Here is a 13,642-nt window from a genome sequence, read left to right as displayed (position 1 = left end):
GGCTTGCATGATTTTGTAGCCAGATCGCTTCCACTCTTCCATATCAAGGGAGTTATTCACTACCTCTCACCTAGTATTGAAGGGCCATGTGATTAATTGGAGTGCACATCTTTGCTCTAAAATGGACTAGCATTGAATGAAAGTGACTTGAGGCAATGCTGTAAATGTCATCTATCGGTAATATTTGTATGTCTTTCTTACTTTCTTAGCTCCAGAAGGTTTATCTATCGTAGTTGTTGTTGATCCTTCTACACACCTCCTTAGCCTTCTAATCTTGTTCCAATAGATGTTGATATTTATTATCCACTACCTTTGGTGATTCTATGTATCAAATGCTTAAAATGCACCTCTAATTCAACACCTACTATTGTCCCTCATGTTTTTTAACCTACTACATCAACAATTTTCTTCTTGCCTTTCTTAATTGTGCAAATGTTTTCAAGCACTATGTGAGGGTACAGTTGAGGTAATGCATCTCTCCCTTCGTCACCTTGTGGCTAGTGACTCTATTCCATTTATGTTGAGTTGATAGTGATTCTTCCATTTATGATGAAATGTGACAATCTAGTAATGATCTTCATGCTGATTTGAATAATGCTTTGACTCAATTGAGTGCAACTTAAGAGACCCTTATTGATGTTATGCATTAGCAAGTACAAGAGTACCCAACTATTGGGAGCTCAAAAGGTCGAATTAGCTTCTCTACAAGCATAAATTGCTACAAGATAGACTCGGCTAGCCTCTATAATGGGTCTATCATTATTGAATGTGATATCCTTGCTCAAGAGCTTCAAAGTTTTAGTCCCATTCAATTCCTCAACAAAGTCATATTGTTCCAATGGTTCCTTCACTTTTTTCTATGGAATTTGCTACTCTTCAATATTGTGCTTCTTTATGTCCCCTCTTTCAAGCAAAATTAGAAATATTACAAGCTCACATGGATATTCTTCTTAGTACTTTCAAGAAAAAGTTGAGATTCTAGGCTTACATGGATATTCTTCTTAATGCTTTTGAGTAGTTTGTGGATTTTGTTCCCATTTGATCATTGTTTCTAGGTTCACTATTACGAACAAAGGCTAGTATTTTATATTAAGTTGTCTACTACAGATCTTTCTCCCTCAAAGGAAGGATGAATTGTCATCTTCCTTTCTTATTAAGGTGGCTAGAATGGTATTTGAAGATTTTGTTACACATGATACCATGTTGATGTCCTTTATAGACATTAGGGAAAATTTGGTTATTCCAAATGATGAAGATCTTTCATGGTATGTGGATGATGTCATCCTTCAAGCAACTTTGTATGCTCATCATCTAGAGTTGTCAATTTGTGAAGGTTTTCAAACTTATTCATCTAAAGTAGAGAGCTATTCTCAAGTGCCTTGGCATCCTCCTATGAATTCTTTAGTTCTTAACTAGGGTCGATCAAAAGCCCTTGCTCAAGCAAAGGATTAAAACCAATTGAGGACAATGATATTTTCTCTTATCTTTCCCAACATCCACCCTTTGATTCTAGTTTCTTTGAGGTCTATTCTCATTATTCTTCTCTAGGTCCAATTGTTCCTTGTTTGATGATCTATTAGCAATTTGCTCATCCTTTTGAAGTTTATCTTTCTTTACTTCAGACTCGACCTCAAATTATTCTACCATTATTATTTCAACCTTCGCTTGAACGCTATATACCTATCTTTACCTATTGTACTTATATTGCTAATCGTGCCTTTTTCTCTACTCCTCCTAATCCTCTAAATGTTAACCTTGGTCTATTTATCTTCCTTGCTTATGCCTTTACCCATTTGTTTTCAAATCCATTTCTCTTCCTAAATTCCTTTCGTTATCATTTTCTTCATTTTATAAATTTATCTATCCCCTTCTCCATCCTTTAGCCTTAGTGCTGCTTCCACCTTCTAGTTCCCTTCTCTTTCAACCTCCTTAGTTGGTACTTGAGTATCAAGGATTTGACTCGACATTTCCTCATTATCGAGTCTGTAGGATTCACTAACTAGTCCTTAGATTAATTGATAAGTTATTCCAAGATGCTAGGACACTTCAATCAATGCCTTTCATAATTATCTCCAATTTGCAAGATTTTTTCTAAATCTACAAATCTTATTGTTCGACTAACAACCCATTTTTCATGATATTTGGTCTTTATGCTTAAACACTCCCATGTTGATCAAAGCTTTGTTGTTTAAATAGAGCTTTATACATAGACACTCCCATCTTGATCAAAAGTCAATATCAAAGCTTTGTTTAAATGTCAATGTTGTGGATATTAATCTTGAAATTTAGTTGGATTTTTGTATTTTCATGCTCATTCATTTGCTTCCTGCTATATTGTCCTTGTAGATGGAAATATGATCCCAATGTGACTAGATACCATAGTAAGAGAGAGATTGATAAGGTGCTTATTACTTGATCTTTTAGAAGGTTTTTGACGAGTATGGAAGTGTAAGATGACAAGTGATTGATAAGGAAATTCAAGCATGTTATCTTTGAGAGGACTCCAAGAGTTCGGCATAACATCTTTAATAATAGCGTACTAAGTGTCAGGGTGCTCCTTTATCCATAGAAAGTAGTTTGTACAAATGTGCTAATGTATTTCTTTTTGTTCTTTATCCATTTCTTTTCCCTCCTTTGAAAGGCCAAGATAGTTGGCCGATTTGAGAAAGATACAATTTGTAGATGATGATTTGGGTAAGGTAGGAGGTAGATCATTTCATGATGATACTTAGAGAAATTGGAAGAGAGAGTACTTGTGATTGTTGAGATAAGGTTGTTGCCATGTAGGGTAGGCTGATGATTGAGATTTAGGTATACAATTAGAGCAATATGATTGTACAAGGAAGGTGACTATGCGGATGGTTGGATAGGGTAGGGTAGATAGAAATGATGATTTGATGGATTGGGAGTTAAATAAACATAGTGTGGATGGAATGTGATGGTAGAATAACATCATGTGTAGGGATATAGAATTGCACATTGAGAAGTAGTGATGTGATAATAAGGAATTCAAGGAGATAGGATTCTGATGTGAATGTGCAAACATTTTGAGAATCTTGAATTTGTAGGAAGAATGCAAGAGTGTGTGCAATTGTATTTGTTCAAGAGATAGTAGCATGAAATTGAAGTGGAGTGTGTGTGTGACCATAAGGATATGAGGATATTGTGCCCATATAGAGCGTGTAAGATAAGGACAAGGATGTGAACTTGAGATTGAAGCAGAGTTTAGATAATGAGTAGATGTGGAGTGACAAATGTAAGGAATGTATGAAAATAGGATAGAACTCAGAGATGTAAGGGAAGTGGAAGTAGTGTAACCTTGAAGGTTGGTAGAAATATCCAATAAGAGTTGATGATGAATGGTAGGGGTATCCACATTGTCAACTAAGAGAGTGACGATGTTTTGCCATCTTTTTGCCACTAAAGTACCATCCAAAAGTCTTGAAGAACACAATTCAATAGAGAGGCCATAAACAATGCCTTCTTGGGCCTTGAGATGTTGGGTATGAAGGGCATCCCCTTGTTCAATTGTTGTCCCAATCGAGCTTATGATAGAGCCTTCTATTTCAGGATTCAAGAGAAGAGACTAGTAGGGGTGACAAACATTGTAGTATTGAGAGTGACCAAGAGAGCTAGAACTTGCTAGGATAGATGAGTTGAGACCAAGAGAGCACAAAATGGAAGAGTCATGAGAGAGGCATGGATATGAGAGGCCTTTAGCTAATAGAGCATTGGGGTTGTCCATCAAAGAATTTTCTATGTATTCCACTAGTTGATAGGAGAGAGTGAATACTTGACTTAATGAGGATACAAGGATGGAACATATGTATTGCATGATGTGATAGAAATATCTTATGACAAAGAATTTAGAACATTCGAAGTTTAACAAAAGAGGTGAGAGTAAACATGTGGCAAGGGCAAGGGCAAGGAACTAGAAAACTATGTGAAGCATATGCATGTTGGCACAAAGTAATAAGGTAGTCTATGTACGTGAGGATAAGATTAGAGATAAGGTTTGTGGATAAGGATCAATAAAAGTGGAGGAAAATGGGAGTTAATGTAGATCCTTGAGCTAGATTTGAAATGAGTGAAGTATATGTGGCATGGATGGCTCAATGTCTCAAGGCGAAGGGGGTGAGGTTGGTTTGAGAAATGATAGAAAAATATGTGTGGCTAGGAAAAAGATTATTTGAGGATAAGATTGGGTGAGAATTAAATGGATTATGAGTGGGAGATCAATTTAATGGATACTTGATGGGTGGGCCACAAATGAGGGTGAAAGAGAAGGGATTTAGACCTTAATATGGCAAAGGACCAAAGGGGTAGGTAGATGGAGAGATGAGATAAGGATGACAATAATGATAAGAGGACAACTATCTCTCTCTCTCTCTCTCTCTCTCTCTCTCTCTCTCTCTCTCTCTCTCTCTCTCTCTCTCTCTCTCTCTCTCTCTCTCTCTCTCTCTCTCTCTCTCTCTCTCTCTTAAGGAGAGGTGATGATGAAGAATATAAGAGTGGGTGAAGATGATAAGAATAGACAAGAAGTAGGTGGATAGGATAAAATGAGATCATGATAATGAGGATAAGGTGCATGTGGACAAGGTTAGGTTACATTGGCATGGATTCAAATCCTATAAAGATTTTGATTGCATGCAAGAAATGAATCTAAGGATGAATTGAGCAGACAAAAGTTGGAAGCTAATAACCTGGGCCCTCAAGAGCTTGGTGTACTCTGATACCATGTAGTGAAAGTGATGGTGAGAGAAAGAGAGAGAGATAATGAGAGAATGAGTCACACACTTGTATTGATCGCTTGGTTACACACTTACATTGGAATAGGTGAGAGTACACATATATATACAATAAATGTGTGGATATGGTAGGTTCTCTTAGTGAAGTATCCTCCACATGTTCTAGATCTATCTTATCTAGTTCTCCTAAATATCTAGATATTGTCTTCCTAGATATTTGCTAAGTACATGTTCATATGAGTAGACATAATCATTCTAACATGTTGACCAAAAACCCCACATTGCTCATTGATGCTGGCCTTGTTCATGTAAAATCTAACTTAGAATGGTTGGATTACCTAAAAGCCATGGATTACGATGAGCTGCTGGAATCCCATACTTTTGATCATGCTTCCAACCATGATTTATTCACTACTTAACCCTTAGAAAACCTACCCTTTGATGATCCATCGACATCAATTGAGTCTAATTCGGAGTTTGATGCTAGTATTCACTTGGATCTTGAAATACCTTAGCCTACCCTAGCTCCCCGTTCCAAGATGAACTTGCCAGTTCACTTGAGAAGGAAGCATCTTAAGAAAGCTCAGAACCCTGACTTTGATGCAAGCTCTCAACGTAAGCCTCAGGATCTCCCTAAATGCTTTACTAGATTCAAGAAAGGGGATTGGATAGTCATTATGATTGGTGCCAAATGTTGGAGTGCAATTAGTGAATCTATTGAAGGCCCAACTAAAGTAAAGGAATTTGACCTTTTTGAGGAGGGGGAAACACTTAAATTGGCCCTTATTGCTAAGAATTTAAGCAAGGAGGGAAGATGAGGAGGCACTCACCTGGTTACTCAAGCAGTTTCATGATGTGTTTGCCTAGAATTACACAGATCTCAAAGGAGTGCCACCCCAAGTACTTACTCACACTATTTCCATGCGATCAGATGCTAAACCTGTCAAGAAGAGGCCCTATCCCATGAATCCTCGCTACGCTCAGCATAATGAAGGAGGAATTTGAAAAATTGTAAAAAGCATGATTCATTTATGAGATGAAGCATATTGATTGGATATCACCTGTTGCTGTGGTACTAAAAAAGAATGGCAATTTTCGAGTATGCCTCAACTATAAGAAGGTCAATGCAGTGACCAAACTCGATCACTATCCAATGCCCTATATATAATACATGATTCAGAGAGTGGTTGGGAAGGAGGCTTGTAGCTTCCTTGATGGATTCTCTAGATACAATCAAGTTCAGGTTCACTTAGATGACCGCATAAGACCGCTCGTACTACGGAGTGGGGCATCTTTGCTTACATTGTCATGCCATTTGGGTTGACCAATGCATCCACTACCTTACAACAATTGATGTGCACCATCTTTAAAGATATGTTGTGTAAGTGGCTTGAAGTCTTCATTGACAACCTTTATCTCCATACTAATTGGGAAGCGCACTTAGCCAAGCTTCACCTTGTCTTTGAACGATGTCGATAGTATCAACTATCCTCAAATCCTTTGAAATGTCAATTATGGGTAAAACGTTATTCTAGGACATGTGTCCAAGAATGGCATTGCCACTATATAGCTAAGATCAAGGTTATTATGGAGCTTCCACCTCCCATCAATCTGAAGGGTATTCAATGCTTTCTTGGGCATACTGGCTATTATTACTGCTTTGTTCTAAACTATGCTACTATTGCCAAGCCACTTTATAAGTTTTTGGTTGTGTGGGAATGGATTGCTGAGAATATTAGGATGCCAATGAGACCTTGAAGAAGGCTCTTATCTCTTCACCATTTCACGAGCCCCACATTAGACAATCATGTTCCATGTTCATATTGATGCATCCAAAATTCCCATTGGAGCTGTTTTGTGCCAACCTAGTGAGCACAACATGGACTTTCTAGTGAGCTTTGCAAGCAAGCAACTTACTGAGAGTGAGATAAATTATTCCACCATTGAACGGAAAGGTTAAGCAATGGTTTATGCAATTATGGAGTTTTGACAGTATTTGCTTGCCACTTCTTTCACATTTTTTCCAGATGATTGTTGCTTTTGCTTGAGTTTGATTTCTCTGTGGTTGTGCAGAAAGGAAAGTAGGATTACATGGTTGATCACATGTTTCAATTGACTAGTAGAGCAAAATCAATAGATGTTGATGATAATTTACCTGATGCCCAATTATTTTGACTTCAACAAGAGGCCCAATTTTTCAAAGCTAACCTCACACCCCGTTGGGAAAATGATATTATTGCTATTTTAGAGAATGGAATTCCTTAAAGTCCCATTAAGCAAGCTTGTCTCACTCGTTTCCAACCACCCTACCAAATGATTGCTAGTCAACTTTATCAACTAGGGCAGGACGGGTCTCCTTTGACGATGTATGTGTGAACATGACATGGATCATTGCTCCAAGAAGCCCATGGAGGCATTGTTGGTGGACATTTTGATGGTCAAGCTACAACATGTTAGGTTTTACCGACCCAATTGTGGTGGCCCACCTTGTTCAAGTATGTGCTACATTTTGTTAAGCATTGTGATGAGTGCTAGTGCACAAAACTTTCTATTTACAAGAACAAAATGGAGCTATCGCTTGTCATTTTGCTAGACAACCTTTTGAAAAATAGGGCCTAACTTTATAGGACCTATCACTCCAGCTGCTGCCAAGTATTCATAAGCATGCTACATCATTGTGGCAACCAACTATCTGACTAAATGGGTAGAGGCATGAGCCACCCGCAAGAATGATACCCATGCAATGGCTAAGTTCTTGTAGGAATAAGTGATTTCTCGCTTTGACTACCTGATTGAGTTGGTTAGTGGCTAGGAGACTCACTTTCTGAATGAGGTCATTGAGAATTTTCTTTTTTCCTTTTTAATTATCCACCGCAAGTCATCTCCGTACTATCCTCATGTACATGATATATTGAGCTTGTATTACTCAGTTGGCATTTGGTTTTGTGCTAGTGGGAGTTACTTATCACTTGGATACTTACATTGATCTTTGGCTTCATTATGCAGTTGAGCTTGAGCTTCTTTCATTGAGATAGTTGGACTCATTGAGGTATGTACATGCTCTCTTGATACTTCTTAGATGCCGTTACTTGCCTAATAGGCTGATTTGATTCATGCATTGGACTCAGTACCTATTTTTCTCAGAGTGATGTCAATGATATATACCCACCACTTGGCTATGTATTGAGCCTCGTTACCCTTGCTTAGTTGGTCGTGCATTTGATAGTTCTCTTTTATTCCTCATGAAATCTACTACATGCATGATGTCTATGCCTATTGGATGTATGGTTTACCAACACATTCAGGTTGTGACAAATCTTGGTATCGATTGCATGCCTAATCACTGCTAGCTACTCCAGCATGATGTCCTCTTGATAGTTCATGTTGTCTCCTAATTGCATGTTTTCAGGCTACTGAAACTGTTGGTGTATCATGAGCGATACCTTGCTGTTTATAGCAGGTGTACATTGTTGTCCATTGGGCACAAATGGATGTCTAAAAGGTACATCCTCCCTGAAAACAACCCTCTTGACTTCCTCAGTCTTCTCTCGGGCTGCTTATGCATGCAATCTTCATGGAAGATGATGTCATTGCTATGGATTTTAGAGTTTGGCCCCCTTTAGGAACTTAGGACTAAGCAATAGGGGGACTCTTTCTATTCAAGGATCCTTCATATGGCTGGACTTATCCTTGAAAGCCCACCCTCAAGAGCATCCATTCTTTAAGCATAAGATGATCTAGCTAGGCAAACTCTTTGACATAGGGAATGTGATTGTTCTATTAGGAATTTAGATCAAAGTTACTCTAGATGCATAACAAAATGAAAAAAGCTTATAGGAATCCAAACTTTCTCCTTATATCATCATGGGGAATTAGTTGTCACCTTATTAGAATGGATGTATGTGAATGCAAGTTATGCAATGCTTATGGCCACAAAAAGTAGAAACAAAATGGTTGGGTAGGCTCTCAATAGACATCAATCTAAGAAGTGGGTGTGCATAATATTTAAGGCCATAATAGAAGCACATAACAAATGTTTTACTAGACTTCAAAATGATTGTCAACATTCTAGACTCAATTACACTTTAGTTTTGATTGGTTGTAAGGAAATTTTTTGTTGTTGTGAGGCCTTCTTCTAGCATTGGCTTGTTGGATGTTTCCTTGCCATTTCTCATTTGATAGCCTAAAAGATAATGCATATTGGGAAATGGATTGGATGGATTTTGTGTTACTAAAAATGGTGAAATATGCATAAGTTATAAATCTATTGATACTTTTTGTGCCATGTTGGATCTTCTTTAGTAAAATTTTTGATCATTTTAAGAATCGTGTTAAGAGAATCAATGCATAAAAATGGTTGCTAATAACCTTGAGGCAATCCAAATGGTGTATGGTCAAAAATCTATCATGCTAATAGAAGAGATGATAGTCACATGGAGTGTGCTACCTTGGGAAGAGGAGTTGAAGTGAGAGGAGTTGTTGGCCTGATGTATTTGACAGTTGGAAAGAAAGTTAGAAGACATAGAGGCGACAATTGCAAAGTTAAGGGTAGCAAGGATACCAAACAAGAAACAGTTTGACAAAAGATATAGATTGAGGCCAAGAACCATACAAGATAAGGATTGGGTGTTGTTTTATGACACAATATGGACAACCAACATAGTGTCATGCATGAAGTCTCAAAAAACTGGTTTAGACCCTATGTGGTAAGACAAGTATTTGATAATGCTCCTTATGCATTAAATGAGTTGGATGGATAGCCATAAAACTTCTGGTATAGCAAGGAAAGAATCAAATTATTCAAGAGGTGGAAATCTACTGCTTATGAGTTGCCAAAACTAGAAGAAAATAGTGGCCATGATAGAAGGGCTAGCCATTAAGGTATGGAAGATGAAGAAGAAAAGGATATGGTTGCAGAAGATGAGCAGAACTCAAATCTGGTGACAACTAGGACTTTGGCACATACTAGAGGATGTGCAAATTCAGAGGGGGTGGATATCATGCCGCTACATAGACATAGTGTGAAAAACCCTAGAGTGCATCATCATCCGACTTTCTAGTATGGATAGTTCCAAAATACTGGATTTTTGGACAAGTTTAGCCTATTTTTTATATTTTGGATATTATTTCTTATAAATATCCTAAAAAAGTGTAGAAAACTTCTAGAATAGGGTGACATGTAAAAAGCAAGTGGCTTTCCAACCAATTTTGGGAGATCTCATGCAAAAAGAGGGGCTTTCAAATTTGCGTGGTGCGCAATTGTAGTTTTGAGGCAACAAACAACACTTTGATATGGGGAGAAGAAGAAGGACCGATTTGGGAGAAATCTGATCAGGCATCTTGGGGTTTTACCCCCCTTTTAGAGCCAACAGAACTATCAGATTTGTTATCTAAGTAGTAGAGAAGAAGCTAGTGTTTGGTGCGTTTTTTGGTCTACATGGGAGCTTCAAGAGATCTAATGCTTGGAGATTACTTTTTTCGAGTAGTCCTAGACAAGGAATTTATTTATCTTCTCAGGTTCTATCAATACATAGTGCTTTGATTCATTGAGCTTTGTTTTTATCTTGTGTACCTCTTGTCTATTCTTTTTCTTCTCTTTTATCTCCTATTCTCTACATCCTTCTCTCTCTGATCCCCGGTGGATACGACCTTTCGACTAGAATCCTTCTGACAACGAGCACCCCTCATTGGAGTTCGAGTCTAACCACTCGAACAACCATATACCTTGAGGAGCCCACTTAGACGAGTTGTCCAAAACCCTATTTTGACCTTTTTTTGGCCACTTTGGGACTTATTTAGGGCCTATCGCTAGCCAACTAATAAGCAATTAGGTTAAAATCTAGACCAGTAGATGAAACCATAGAACTATGTGCACTCAAAAACCTTGACCTAGTAGTCCAGGAGTGACTGAAAGAACTAACCATTGGCCGCTATCTTGGATAGGAATCTAACTTGACTCACTTGGCTGAACGCCCTTTAGACCACCTGTCATGACCCGTGGAGGGCCCAATTTCAACTTTAGAAGTAGAACCCACTCAAAATGGCAGCAACGGCAGGAAACTGATTAGATGCAATCAACTTCATCAAAGGTTACACTGTGCATTGTAGACATTTCAACACATGTGAAAGAAAACTAGAAAGCCTAATTTTGCACGGCACACATCGAGTCGCACTGTTAGCATGTAAGTGTTATACATTTGCAAACTGTGGGATTAACAAGGAAAACACTAAGGGGGAGTAAGCTAAAAATAAACCCATCAATAGGAGTACAACCCTGAGAACCAGATGAGTGACCCAAGATACCAAAAACAAAGACATAGAGAAGACAGAACCATCAGATCATGGGAGAGAAGGAAAGACTAGCCAGATTAGGGATACAACTTTAGCTACCTAGTTCACCTCATAGAAGTACTAGTGGGTTAGGAGGCAACCATTATCGCAGGCACTAGCTTGAACAAAAACAATCTTGACCTTGACCTTGAGCTTAATATGGTAGAGTACTTGTGGACAACATCTAGTGACTTGTTACACAGTACGATCAGCACAGATAAGGATAGCGCATCATGGAAGACCAGTATAGCTAATATCATAACCAACCTTGAGGAGGAGAGGAGATTGGTAAGGATAGCATTGTAGTGCATTGCGACTTATAGCCAAGAGTAAAGGGCTCAAAGGTTGTGTCAGGAGAGATAGCTCAATGAGGTTCACAGGATTCTAGTCATCTCAAGTAGGAAGAGAACAGGAGGCAATGTTGATAGGGAGAGAGCCCTAGAAGCCGACCTTATAGTGAGTGAGCTACTCGTGAAAAGATTGCTAGACAATACCAGTAGTGAGAAAAGTGGGGCAAACTTGGCAACATCATTGCCAGCTAGGGCTAAAAGTTACCCCAAACACAAGGAGCCAAATGAAAATACATGTAGTTACAAAGAAACTCAATAAATACCAGGTAGGCAATGACCCCTACAGCTTCGTCGAGAAATTCAAGTAGGTGTGTGAGGCTAACCACCTCTCATGGACCCTGCTCAACGAGCACTAGCATCCGGTATTTGCTTAGGAGACAAGGAACACACTTGGTTTACCAGTCTAGACAATGCTGAATGCAATAACTTCACTCAATTGAAGGATCTTTTCATCAAGAGATTCTCAGAGGTAGGACACTCTAATAACCTCATTATTAAGCTAATGAATGTCAGCGAGAAGGACAAAGAGGACATACGAGACTACATCACACATGTGAGAAGACTCTACAAGAGGATATTACAGAGCTGAGCGACCCAATGAGACAACGTTCTCTACTGTATTCGTGAACAAGATCTGAACGAAGAACTCTATAAGGCCCTAGCAAGCAACTGGAACATGCAAATGGATGTGCTTACAAGAGTCTTTGAGGATGCCATATGGGTGGATGACTTGCTTAGAGAGAGAAGCTCTTGGGCTACGCAGTAAGGAAGCAATGCTTTTAGGAGCACCAAGAGAACTATAGAAACTAGGGAGTGAGTAGCCCTTAGTGAACAAGAAAAAGGAAAGAATGTTGACCAGACCCAAGACCTAAAATCGGAGTTGGCCAGACAACAATATTCAATACGAAGCCCAATACAACCTCACATGCAACATGTGCATTGTGCAAGAAACCACTTGTGCCATCTGAATGTCCCGATCCTAGATCAAGGTCTTGCACCAATTGCACAAGATTTGGGCATGACACCATACACAATGCTGGTTGCCAAGATGGTTGGCTTACTATCAACCTTACACTCAGCCATACTATTCAAGAATCATGCAACCATACTTTGAAAGGAGAGTCCCTTTAGCTCTACAGCACCTAACAATTCAAAGCCAACTGCTCCGAGGATAGACATCAACTCAACGAGAAACCCTAGACAACTAGGACATGTCGTGATCCATCCACCACAAGCGATGCTCCAATGTACTTTGAGGAGAAACCACTGGAGGAAGGTTCTTATGTGAACCCTTATGTCTCTTATGACGAAGAGGGTAATCCCATATTGATGGATTATAGACCTATGCCAATCATGATCTTACACAGAGGAAGAGGTAGAGGCCTAGGAGGAGCTCAAAAACAGGAGCCCATAGCATAGGGTCACACACCTGTTTGCTGATTGCCCTAGGCAAAAACCCTCCATTAGCTTGGCAATCGTACCAGATGTGCCGCTTGGACTCTTTTGTTTTAAGTCACCTAACAATGATGCAATACCTATCCCCATAAATGTCATGACATGAGCTCAAATAAAGCAAGCTAGTATCTCGGTACCTAGACCTAGCATTTTGGATGCATCCTCTGTAGGAAAGAAGAGCTGGCGAGATGGAGGAAAAAGAGGGCCGAGACAAAAATAATGCTCAAGACAGAGAGTGAGACCATGTTAACAAAAGGAAAACATGTCACTAATGCTGAAGCAGAAACATCTCCTAGGACGAGAGAGAAGGGAAATGCTAGGGTTGGAGAGTACCCTAACCCCAACAAACAGCTAATGGTTGTGGATAAGGTCAAGGAATGGATAAAGGAAGCATAAGCTCACTTGCAAGGATCTGAACCTATCATTGAGGACAAGAGCAATGAACTCTCAACCACAAGCCCACCAATCTCTCCCACAGTTCTAAGAGTACGAGAGGCAACACCATCACATGAACAACTAAATGGGTAAAATGAGGGAGCCACGACTAGGCAGAATGGCTCAAGAGCATTAGCAGGGAGCCCATGAAGTTGAGGAGGGAAATATGAATTGCAAATTGCTAATCACACTAATAACAACTCCCGTGACATTGTCATTGGGGGAATTGCTTAGGCAAAACTCTGTACTATGGTAAAAAATTGAAGTGATAGGTAGAACAAAGTAATAAACATATATTGCAAGACTTCTCGGATCACGACGTCA

Source organism: Lygodium microphyllum, chromosome 25 (assembly GCF_053477565.2).
Source record: "Lygodium microphyllum isolate KBCC chromosome 25, Lygodium_microphyllum_v1.1.10, whole genome shotgun sequence".
NCBI classification, from domain to species: Eukaryota; Viridiplantae; Streptophyta; class Polypodiopsida; order Schizaeales; family Lygodiaceae; genus Lygodium; species Lygodium microphyllum.
Note: the sequence above shows the minus strand (reverse complement) of the source record.